Raw genomic sequence first — 11382 nt, 5'->3', positions numbered from 1 at the left:
GTGCACAGAGAGAGATTAGGGAGCGAGGCACGTTTCGTCACGACCATGTCGTGACAGCACTGCTCCAGCGCGCACCTTCTAGTTCATAGCCTTCGCCGCTAGAGAAAGCACGCTACAGGAAGCGTGGCGCTACTGTAAGCCTGTTGATAAGATGTGTTTATTAGTTCTGTCATTTTTCTTCGTCGTTATTGTTTAATTATCTCACAAGCACCTGCTCTGCGCATGGTGGTGGTGGTGAACTCTTTTGTTACGCCCAAAAACAGGGGGCCAGTCAAAGGACCGGTTGCGCTGGCAGGTTGTCGGGGATCCCTTGGGATGTCGCGGCCTTCACCGAGGCGCTGGTTGAGGCGCGGGCTTCACCGAGAACGAGAAGGCGACATCGCCTTCTCGTTCTGTTCTCGTTCCGAACGAGAACCACTGGGAATGACGCCGTTCGCGCGCTTTTTCCGTCTGCTTCGACGCGAAACGCTTGCGCCATCCTTGCGCTCGTCCCGCATATTTCTAATTTTGCCCGCAAAACATCATGTTTGAAGATTCAAGTGAGGAGGAGGACGTCGTCGCCGTTTCGATGTGCGCTGCGGCCGCGCGAGCGGTTGCAGCGCGCTCAAGGCATGGCGCGCTCGGCGCAGAAACAAACGACGACGGCCCTAACTTTTTTTGAGCGCTAACAGCGCCACCTGTCTCAGGTTCACCTGGTTCAGTACGTCAGGCTATTCTAGGCACTATAGTCAGGCCACGGCCGGTCTCGAGGGAGAGCGCGTTTCTTTCTTCTCTCATAGAGTTAGTCTTTGTATTAACATCTATGTCTTCTCTTACGGCCTCTCCAATGGGGTCTGTTTCCACCGCCCGCCGCGCCTCGGTGGGGTCGCCACCGCCCCACTGCTGCTCCTCCGCTACAGCCGTTCACGCGCAAGGGAAACGCGCGCTCGCTCTTCGCTCCGCCCGCATCGGTTGCAACCGGCAGGTTCTGATATTTCACCCCTTATGGCTTATAGGAAGAAGCCGTAATCAGCGTCTGATTTATCGTGTATGAGCAATAAAATAGTCAATAATGCGCGTGCGCGCGAGAGCGCGCGCGCCTTCGTCAGTGCTGTCGCGCACGGTCGAATGAAGTTTCGGGTGCACATAGATCAACACTTTTTGCCCCTAAATTTTTACAAAACTATATGTACCATTTTATGCAGTGTGCCTTTGAAAGCTGTAAGCAGGTACAGCGCGACCTGACGCTAGTGCATGACAAACTGTTCGGTGGATATTCTGTCAACCGCTGCTGTTTTCGTTTAGAGCAAAAGAGGCACCGACGAAAATTCATAGCACATCTCAGATTCAGAGTAAGGAACAAAAATTTACGCATACAGTTAAAATTTCAGTTGTCTGCTGAAGTGGGCTGTTCTAGCTTCGTTTAAAACAAATCAGTAGGTTGAAAGACAGCAGATGTATACATAGTCTCGCGACTGACGCACACGTTACAGTCGTAGTCAGTTTAATACAGTGATAAAAAAACATTTAATCAAGGAAATGGGCATAAACAGATATGCATAATTGAAAAGAGCAGCAAGCAATAAAAAAAATGTCCTTCAAAGTTAACACATTGCACTCATTCATCAAAACGGCACATGCGACTAGAAAATTAAAGTCTCAAAATCTTTCTGGACGGTTTGTGCACATAAGGAGCTGGCATTTCGTTCCTGTCTGTCACTTTCTTAGCATTATTGACAAGGATTCTGAGAAATTTCTCACATTTTAAAGAAGCGGACCTTATAGCATGGCTATTGTCAATGCCTTCCGGGCAACTCAGCAAAGGTGAGTTCTCAAGTGCTGGCTGGATTAAGATTTGAAGGACTTCAAGGTCATTTGTGTGTGGTAGGTGCACGACAGCTTTTTCAAAAAGAGACACAACCTTGTCCAAGAGGGCTACAAACTCTGGTTTTGGATAATGCAGTCCGCTAGAATCTTGTCCTCGCAGATTAGTGTACATGGGGAATTCTTTCGCTGGTTTCAAGAAGGATAGCACAAGCGTCACACCCGAAGTCACTGATTAACTTCACAATGTATCCAGCGACGTAAGCTAAACCAGAATACGTGACAGTGGGTAATGGGATGACAGGAGATACAATCACTTCTTTCAGTTCCTCGGTTACTGATATTGCGGCAGAGCTGAAATGATTCCGTCGGTGTCGACACTAGGTGCCTAGGCGCGCAATACAGCGCGACATACAACTCCTATAGTCACCTCTGAATAAATAGCACAGAGAAAAGCTTTTATATCCATTATTGAGGAGTGTCCCTTGAGTAACAGTGGCAAATGTGTAATAAGCAAAGCATTCTACCAAAATAATGGGGCAGCGATTGCTCTCTAAGGCAGGCATTACTGCACAGATAGTTACAAAGAACTATTAGTTGAAAAACATACTAGAAAACGAAAGAAAATATTGCTAGGAATTAGTGCTTGAAATAGATTTCCTGTTTTTTTCATGAAATAATCATGATATCATGTAAACATTTCATTAAACCAACGTTTATTTGCAAAATTAAAATAATGTTTATAATACCACATAAAACATTTGCTGGTCTATAAATTATAGCAAAATTGAAAACAAAACTTGAAAGCGTTTACTCTGACGTTATACTAATACTTTATGTCATGAGCGCATTGTGCAACTTGCATTACATTTTTATAAAATTATTTTCATATTCGGTGTTACCTCGATGGTTTCTCATCTAGCGCTGAAACGCGGTTTTGCCATTGTTGCTGTTATGTTTGCCTTGAAGAAGCTTCGATGTGATCACTGCTCATCCACATTTTTATTCATCTTCTGGTACAGGCTTGCGAAAAAATTAAGATTAAAATGAACAAAAGTAGATACCATGCCGCAATACATGTCATATGCTTGTCGAGCGTTTGCTCAGCAACAGTGTTTTTTAATATAAAGACTTCATTCACGTGCGTAGCACGCTGACAAGATGCCGCTGCACCATCTACCTTCTGTAATCTTTCATTTAGGGGCTGCACTCACCACGAAACCCGCGGGCGACAGCGCGAAACCAGGCAAAAGCCACCCGCCGCCACCGAAACAGATGCGGAGCGAACAGTGAGCAGGTCGCGCCCCTTGCGGCGGCGGAGAGCGTGACTCAAGGAGAAAAGTTCCCATTGTTCACGCGGCGATTGAGAAGGCCGTAAGAAAGAGCGCGTGCTCTCTCCCTCGAGACCGGCCGTGGTCAGGCACAGTTGGGAGTAGGAGAACTGCTGGGCGACGACAGCGAACGTCGGTAGCAGCCGCTTGCCAGACCAGCTTTTTCAGGCGAACCCGTGCGCTTGCCGCGCTCCCGTATTTCCAGGAGAACGCCGACGACGAATAGACGGTGTCAAAATAAAATGTTGCGCCTGCGTGAAAACCCATTTCTCAAAAGTTCAAGTGTACTTCCCGGATTGTCCGAATATCTTTCCCATTGTGGTAGACGTAGCCGGTATAACAAGCAAAACTGTTTATTTATACATCAGGTAATGGCTCCCGTTTTCGCTTTGCTTGGTGCGGTCGCCCATGCCGGGGTTTCCCGGCGGTCCGTCTGGTTAGCTTGCCGCTTGGGGCGCTGTCGTCAGTGGCGCCCACAAAACCCCCCTTTCTGGAAAGGTTTGATCTCACAGGTCCAGGCGTTCTGGTCGCTTACAAACACGTCCACTTCTTGTGGTGCTCGTGTCCTGCAACTGTTGCAGATGTCTCGAGAGTGCAGTGCGCGAGTTTGAAGAATTAGCACTTGGACAGCTCCCTGCTTCAAACCAAATGCTGGACAGAATCATGGCAAGCATCCAGTCAGACGAAACACTTTCCAGGGTGGCTACCTTCTACACTACATCATGGCCAACTGTGCATGGGCTGCCCCCTGACCTGAAAAGGTACGTCGAGAGCGCTTACCACCAGGCACAGCGGTGCGCATCCTCGCTGGAGCTGCATCACACGGCGTCCCAGACGGCCACTGACGTCCGACGGACAACCGAACTCGGCCGCAACTCGGCGGCCGATTTCGGACGTCCGCCGGAATTCCGGCGTACGTACGAAAGCGGATGGTCGAATCCGTTCGCCCAGCGGACAGCCGCCGTACGTCCGCCACTGGATTTGCTTTTACACAGCTATGATATAGTTTGTAGTCGTCGTGCTCGTCTGAACTGCGTATAAATCAGTAATGCCGTCAAGTCTGCATTATATGATGCCAGAGCGAATCGATGCGATAGAAAGCGTTTCCATTAAACAGTTTTTTTTTTATTTTCCGCATGTTTCATCATTGAATTCTTCCATCAAAAATTTTTGATTAAAAGGTAAATGACCATTAAACAGTTTTCTATCATGATGCTTCGGTGAAATTTTAATCAGTGGCTGAATAGACGCAGCAAGTAGCAAGCTCAAAAAGAACGAAACCGAACCTATCCTCTAAAAAATTTGAAATGAGCCAATCCAATCCACCTGACAAGTTGAAGTTTAGTCATGGAAGATGGCTTCACGTTTCCGTGTTCTGCATTTTCTGCGCAGTTACAAATACCTACGGCTGTAATGCACTGCTAGCATTGTTTTTGCTGTGGCTTGGTGCGGCTGGCACACTTTGTTCACCCGCCGATTCCAAAGTAAGTATTTCACCGAACTTTTGTTTCTTTAGTGGAACTTTTCGATGCACCGATAGTGGTGAGCTTTTGGGTAAGGAAACAGCTCTGTACAGCAGCCGAACGGTCGAGTGTTTTAGGCGAGACTGACAGGATGGCTCCGCGCCGACTAACTAAAGGGCAGCCTCAAGTCTGAGGGCCATCTTTCTCGGCATTACTGGACGCTGCGCCAGTAAGCCGCGCAACTTCTCTGTCTCTGATAAAGGAGTGCCTGCCCGAGCTTTAAAGGAGTTAATTTGTTAACCATGCGCAACGTGCTGAGTTGTAAAAACTATACGAGAAAACTTTTGCACTCGAGCCTATCGTGCGACATGCCTACACTTGTGAAAACGTCGCGAGCTTTTTTTTTTTTTTCTTTTTTTTTTTTTAATGGACAGCCGCTGATTTTCTCTCTTGAGCTTTACGGCAACTACAGTTTCTAGAAGGAACGGCTGTAGCTACTAAATAACTAAAGGTTTAGTACTCTCCTTCAGCTTTGACAAACCAGGACAGCACCTTGCGCATGTTGGTTATGCATGTGGGACCGAACCGCGCAGAACAACCGGACAAGGAGATGAGAGAAAAAAAAAAGCCAGCACTTGTCTTTCTTGACCCGTTGTTCTGCGCTGTTCTGGCACGAATTTGACATACCGCCGCCGCGATACAGTTGGGCTGTAAGCTCTGGTGCCTGCAACGCCTTCTTTTATGCAAAACAGGCATACTGGGAGGCCATGCAAGCCGCAGGCTCAAAAAAAAAACAAAAAAAAAAAAACAAAAAAAAAAACGAGTTGAGCAAAAGTGCGATGAAAACAAAATTGTTGTTGCTTTGTCCTTACAGATATTCAAAGGCTCCTCAAAACTTCACTGCATTATTGACAGCGAGATAATGCCAAAGCTACACTAGAGCCATGCAGCACCTTATAGTGCATGATACTGAGCTTATGTCTCGCACTGAAAGCTCTTACCATGTTCTTAGATTATCATATTAAAGTAGCTTTAAACCCATGCTTGTTAATACAGTGATAGCCATAAATTGAATCTAGGGCATCATGCTCACATACAAGGCTTCTGATAACCGCTGGTCACATGATGTGGGCTATAGCGGAAACCTGTACCTGGTCATCTTACAAGCATTTGTGCAATTGATGCTTTTAATGTGTTGTAGAAGTTTTTGTGTTCTGTTTCTGTATGGGAATGCTTTCCTTATTGAAGGCTAACATTTGGCTTGCTACAGCAAAACCTCTACCAAGTCATCCTAAAAACAGCACTGCAGTTGGTGCTTTTAGTGTGTTGTAAAAGTATTTGTGTTCTGCTTCTGTATGGCAATGCTTTTCTCATTGAAGACTAGCATGAGGCTTCCAAAAATTTTTCAGATGCCATTTGCTGTAGCCGATTTCGTAGGCCAACAGGAAGCAGCACTTTGAACATGGAAAACTGTCATCCACGGGGGAAAAACAGCAACATCCCTTTGCATTCTCATTTCTTTGGTATGGCTAAAAGTGAGTATTGTATTATTATCTATATTATTAATATTGAATCATGATTGTCAGTGTTGAAGTTGTTTGAGCGTGATGATTTTAAACACACAGGACATCCCTTCGACATTAAGGTTTTAGCTTGTTTACATGTAGGATGTAGAACTGGTTTCAACATACTTTATGCAGCAAATTCTTTTTACATTGTCCACCATGTTACTTTTTGTCATTGTCCATTGAAGTAAATAACCAGTATTTTACGTTTACACAGTCGTCCACTCTTAGCTTGAATGGGAATGTGTGGCATGCAGTTTGCAAAATAGCAATGCATCCGTCACAGCCATGCATCAAGGCTAAGTGGCTGGTGCATAGAGGGACCAGCCGCTCCAGCTTCAACGTCATCTGCCTCTTTGCTCCGGTGTGCAGACGTACATTGAGGCAAAGTGGTTTATGTGTAGAGAAACCAGGAGCTTCTTTGTCACATCTGGCTGTTTGTTACGGTGTGCAGATGCGCATCGAGGCAAAATGGGTGATGTGTAGAGGGACCAGGAGCTGCTGCTTAACGTCCTTCGCCTCTTTACTACAGTGCACAGCTGTGCATTGATGCTAAGTGGCTTGTGCATGGAGGGCCCAGGAGCTGCAGCTTCACGTCTGCCTCTTCGCTCAGGTACGCAGGTGCGTATTGAGGCAAAATGGCTTATGCATAGAGGGACCAGGAGCTGCTGTGTGACGTAGTCTGTATATTTGCTATGGTGCGTATCGAAGTACAGTGGGGGGGGCTCATGTGTAAAGGTACAATGAGCTGCTGCGTCATGTCGTCTGCCTCTTTACTATGGTGCACAGGCATGCATCAAGGCAAAGTGGCTTATGCATAGAAGGACCAGGAGCTGTTGCTTCACATCTGCTACGATGCGCAGCTGCGTATTGTGGGTGGTGGTGGAAAACATTGCCATCAGATAAAAAATACAGGAGGTTACTCACTAGCTGACCCTGAGGGGGCCTGCCCTGACAAAAAAAAGGGGTCCCTAGTTTGGGACCCCAGTGGTGGTAGAGGGACTAGAGGCTGGTACTTCACGCTGTCTGCCTCTTCGCTACGGTGTGCAGCTGCAATGGATGCAGTGGCATCTCAAAAAGTGCATGCCATGCACTCGCATGTTCAGCCTGAGTGAACGACTGTGTACCTGCTATAGCTTTGTTATTCATAGAATAAACCTAGGCCAAGTTGGATAAATTATAGCTCACCTCATATGTGGTCAGCAAAGAAAAGCCACTTCAGAAAATCTGATGCATTTACTGTCATAATATTCTTATTCATATACATGCTACTGACAAGTCAGATTCTTCACCCTCAGAAATGCCAGAAAAATAACCAAGGGTGCGTCTGCAATAGTCTAGCTTGCTCTTTCTCTGCAGACTTGAGTCAGATGTGTGTTCCATTGCTGTGGGTGGGACAGGTGTGAATCTTTGATTTTAAGCTTGCAACAAGTATGTTATTGTAGTTTAAAGGCAAAACTGTACTAATAATCGCAGCCCCCTGTGGCCTTTATCCCCTTTTAATAGTGTTGCTAGACACTGAATTATTAGTTTACTCTGCACTGTTTCTGTCTAGTTAATGTGCGGAGATGTACATATATTTATATGACTTGGAGTTGTCGACTTTGCACTTAGAAACATTGTAGCGTTATCTGATGTGTTGCTTTCATTTCTTTAATGATTTCTGTAAGGGATCGGTGGGAATGCTAGGCACCATTATTAGTCTGCTCTTTTTGGGTCACCTGTTCAATGCCCAGCTGCGGTCGTCTCCCACTTGCCCTCGGACAGGAGGCGGAGAGACGCGCACAGAGAGGCAGCTACAGCAGCTACAGTGCTTAACGGAAACGTAGGCAGAGAGGGAAAGAAGTCCCCTCTTCCGAGGACTTTGCTGTCGCACTCGAAGACGCGGGGACAGGCGGTTTGTTCTCGTTGCTGTGTCATGTAGGGGGCTCATTTTTATTTAAGGAGCTTTACGAACAGTATACAACTAAGGGGTCCTTAGTACGCTGACTGGACCCATCACCCGGAGGCAGCACAGCTTTGAAACGAGCACCTCTTTTGGAAGAACTGCTTATCGTTCAAAGAAAAAACACTGTCAGGTTGAAGGGTGTAAGGCCCTCTTCCTTGTTTGGGAGCCCATAAAAGTGACAATTATTCAGTGCAGGCGCGCTGAGTGGGGTCTCGTTGAGGATTCCAACCCTGGATGTCAACAATGGTGGGAGATGGCGGCGTTGAAAAAGGGCAAGTGTGTAACAGTGACGGTATGATGTGGAGTGGGAGGATGTGGGTTGGCTCTTCTGATGTGGTCCGCAATGTGCTGACTCGGACGCCAATAATTGCAATAATTGCCCTGTAAAAGGAGCCGCCAAGGATGCAAGCTTTGGGCAATGGTTGCGCACGTGGGACACCGTTTTGATGGGTTCTAATTTTTTTTTTCTTTTTTTTTTCCTAGGGGAGAGAGTTTGGCATGTGACCTAGTGAGCCAATCATTTCGAGGTCCATTCTCTGAATTCTGTTTCTTGTGAAACAAATTTGTTGTCCCTTTTGCATTGCTTGTATTAGGGAGAGGGTGAAGAACTTATGAAAGTGGAAAGACATGCCAAAATGTTTGTTAGCCAGTCATGTGTGAGTTCGTTGTCATTGGGGATGAGAAATGTGGGCGGAGTCCCGAAGTTAATGAAACGGCCCCGCGACCTGGAGAACTTGTTCTGAGCTAGATTTTGATCTCTTTCCTCTTCGGCATAGATCATGGTCATTGTTTCACCTGTTGTAAATACGTACATTCATGTATAAAATTTTCAGTTCATCTTCCTCTCCGTGTGCAAGTTGTTGTGGCCAGATGCAGTAAATTCACTATTTTCATTTCTATATAACGTGCCTTTCTGAAGATGGTGAGCTCTTTTGTCCAATCCTGTAAGAAAGCAGCAAAGCGCTCCCAAATTTTCCACAAAACTGTGTGATATCTTTAATACTAACTGCGGCTTGGTGTCACTCAAAACATGTAGTTGAGGTAGATTTCTTCCCCCCCCCCCTCTTTTTGTTCGTTCAAATGAGGACCAGCGGACACTAACTCTTGCTTTTGTAATGCCCTAGGCCCCGCCTTAAGGCAGTACTCCAATGTCAATACCATTTTTATAGCTATGGCTGTCCAACAGCACTAATGTCTTTTATACACTTCTTTTACTAATCTCTTACCCAAGTGGTGGCTTATACTGCGGGGGCGAAAGTCTCTGGACAGTATGTCTAGATTTTGGACTAGAATCGCGATGTAAACGAGTTGTGACCTTATTTCTCTTGCACACATGAAAGAACTGACGTTCAACTTTCACATCGACAAGTATGGTCCGAGTTTCCTGGTCGATGTGAAAGTTATGTGCTTTGATTGCAGTTTGTGTAGTCCACACACTTGTCCCCGATATTACATAGGGGCAAATTAGGCGCCTTTACAGGGGCAGTTTCTTTGGCGCCCACTACCTTCCCCATAAAAAAGCTACAGTGTTTCTTGTGAGCAGCTGGCTGCATTTATAAATACCATTATTTTTTTTGTAATTTGTTGTGCGTAGTTGAGAAATCCATGACATACATGCACAGCTGGTTGCCAGAATTCTGCAACCATATTTCAGTAACTAACATCCATGCTGCATGCTGCCGGTAATACATCAAGAGCTTGTGGTTGTCAGCTTTTTGTGTTTTGTGTAACTATAAGCCTTGCTATTGTAATGTCACATATAGCGCTGTGGGTAAACAAATAACTTTACTTTTACTCTTGTAGAAGCATGAACACTGCGCAATCACTGCGGCGGGCTATGCTTCCACATTGGGCTTTAGCCACATGTCAAATGTGTATCTTTATTCTGCTGCAGCAGCTTGCATGTTATCAGATAAGTTGCTTCGTCGCAGCTGCTCTAAGGAGACGCTTTCTATACGCTTGTAGCCTAGATGTTGATGTCGATATACCCCCGACACGTCCAGGGAATGTCTTCGGTAGAGGGTACATGGAAACCAGCGAAATGTGCAGTTTACAGAACAAAAAGGTAACAATTTTAAATGATGTTATTATTGATCACTTCTTTTCAGAGCAGGAACAATGACTTTAGAAATCTGCCTGTTAAACCGCCCAAAATGCAGGTTTCTGCCGCCAATGCGTACCTGTGTAATACTGCAATGCTCTGGCTGTGCTTTATGTTCATATACAGCATCCTTTATGCTTAGTTTCTCTGCATGTGCACTCCATGTCTTGGGCATTGCGGAGGGCGCATAGCAGCAAGCATAACATGCCATGTTTGGTCAGGGTGGCATGTTCAAAAAGACGACATAAAAACATTAAAATACTGAATGCCAGGTTCTGGTCAAACTACGTTTGTATCTTTTGTTATTCTGCATGCGTTTTGCTGCAGTTATATGACCTTTCTATATAGTATGTGACAGTTCTGAATGGAGATGCATGCGTACAGTGCCATCTGGAAAAAGCAATTGAGAGAAACTGGCAGTTGCCCTTGGAGATGTGTAATCAAAGTTCAGCACAGATAACTTGAATTTCATTTTCCCTTCTATTGCAGGAGGAGCCCAGCCTGCTCTTTCCATCTTAGGCCTGAAAGACCAGCAACAGCTGATTGAGAAAATGCACAGGATAGTAACTGCTCCTGGAATCCCGGCCTGCGGAGGCCGCCCACAGAGAACTCGATCCTCGCTAATTCCGAAATATTAGGTTTCAATAAATACCTTTTCCTCCACCACCTCCCCAAGGGAAGAGCTGTCACGGCCAAGGATAATTAAAAAAAATTATTCAAGTAGATTCTTAATACTCCAGTTGGCCTGCATTTTACCATGCCATTCCTTAACATCGATATTTTTTTAGTGTAGACTATTTATGCATGCAGTTTTTGCAATAAAGCAAAAAAAAAAATGCTTTACAACCTCGTATGCTGGTATGCCTATGCACTTAGCATGTTTTCAGGAATGGTGCATTTGTGTAAAGCTCAGCTAGCATATGTGCCTCTTTGATGGAAGTTTTAATTGCACACTACTGTTCAGTGCTTTGTGTGTGAAAGTAAAGCAGACAACAGGAAACTTGAACCTGTTTCATATTCTATTGTCTGCTTTACTCTCACGACAAAGGCATTGATCACTAGTATGTGACTGAAATTTCCATGGCACATGCTTGCTGAGCTTTACACGAATGTTATTTGCAAGTTTTTACACCAATAGCGGGCCCTGCAAGCATGTTCCGGGAAACGTCCG

At 45.5% G+C, this 11382-nt stretch overlaps 1 long non-coding RNA gene across 1 annotated transcript; it reads left to right on the top strand.

Annotated features, from left to right (window-relative positions):
- Window positions 1–4473: 4473 nt before the first annotated feature.
- Window positions 4474–11062, top strand: LOC146191980 (uncharacterized). The gene is made up of 2 exons (XR_014706728.1): window positions 4474–6132; window positions 10701–11062. It is a non-coding gene; the product is annotated as an uncharacterized LOC146191980 (long non-coding RNA).
- The last annotated feature ends 320 nt before the right edge of the window (window positions 11063–11382 follow it).

The sequence above is a fragment of the Amblyomma maculatum genome, chromosome 4, assembly GCF_055883805.1.
Source record: "Amblyomma maculatum isolate TAMU_Amacu chromosome 4, ASM5588380v1, whole genome shotgun sequence".
Classification (NCBI taxonomy): Eukaryota; Metazoa; Arthropoda; class Arachnida; order Ixodida; family Ixodidae; genus Amblyomma; species Amblyomma maculatum.
This window is presented reverse-complemented; position numbering and strand designations above follow the sequence as displayed.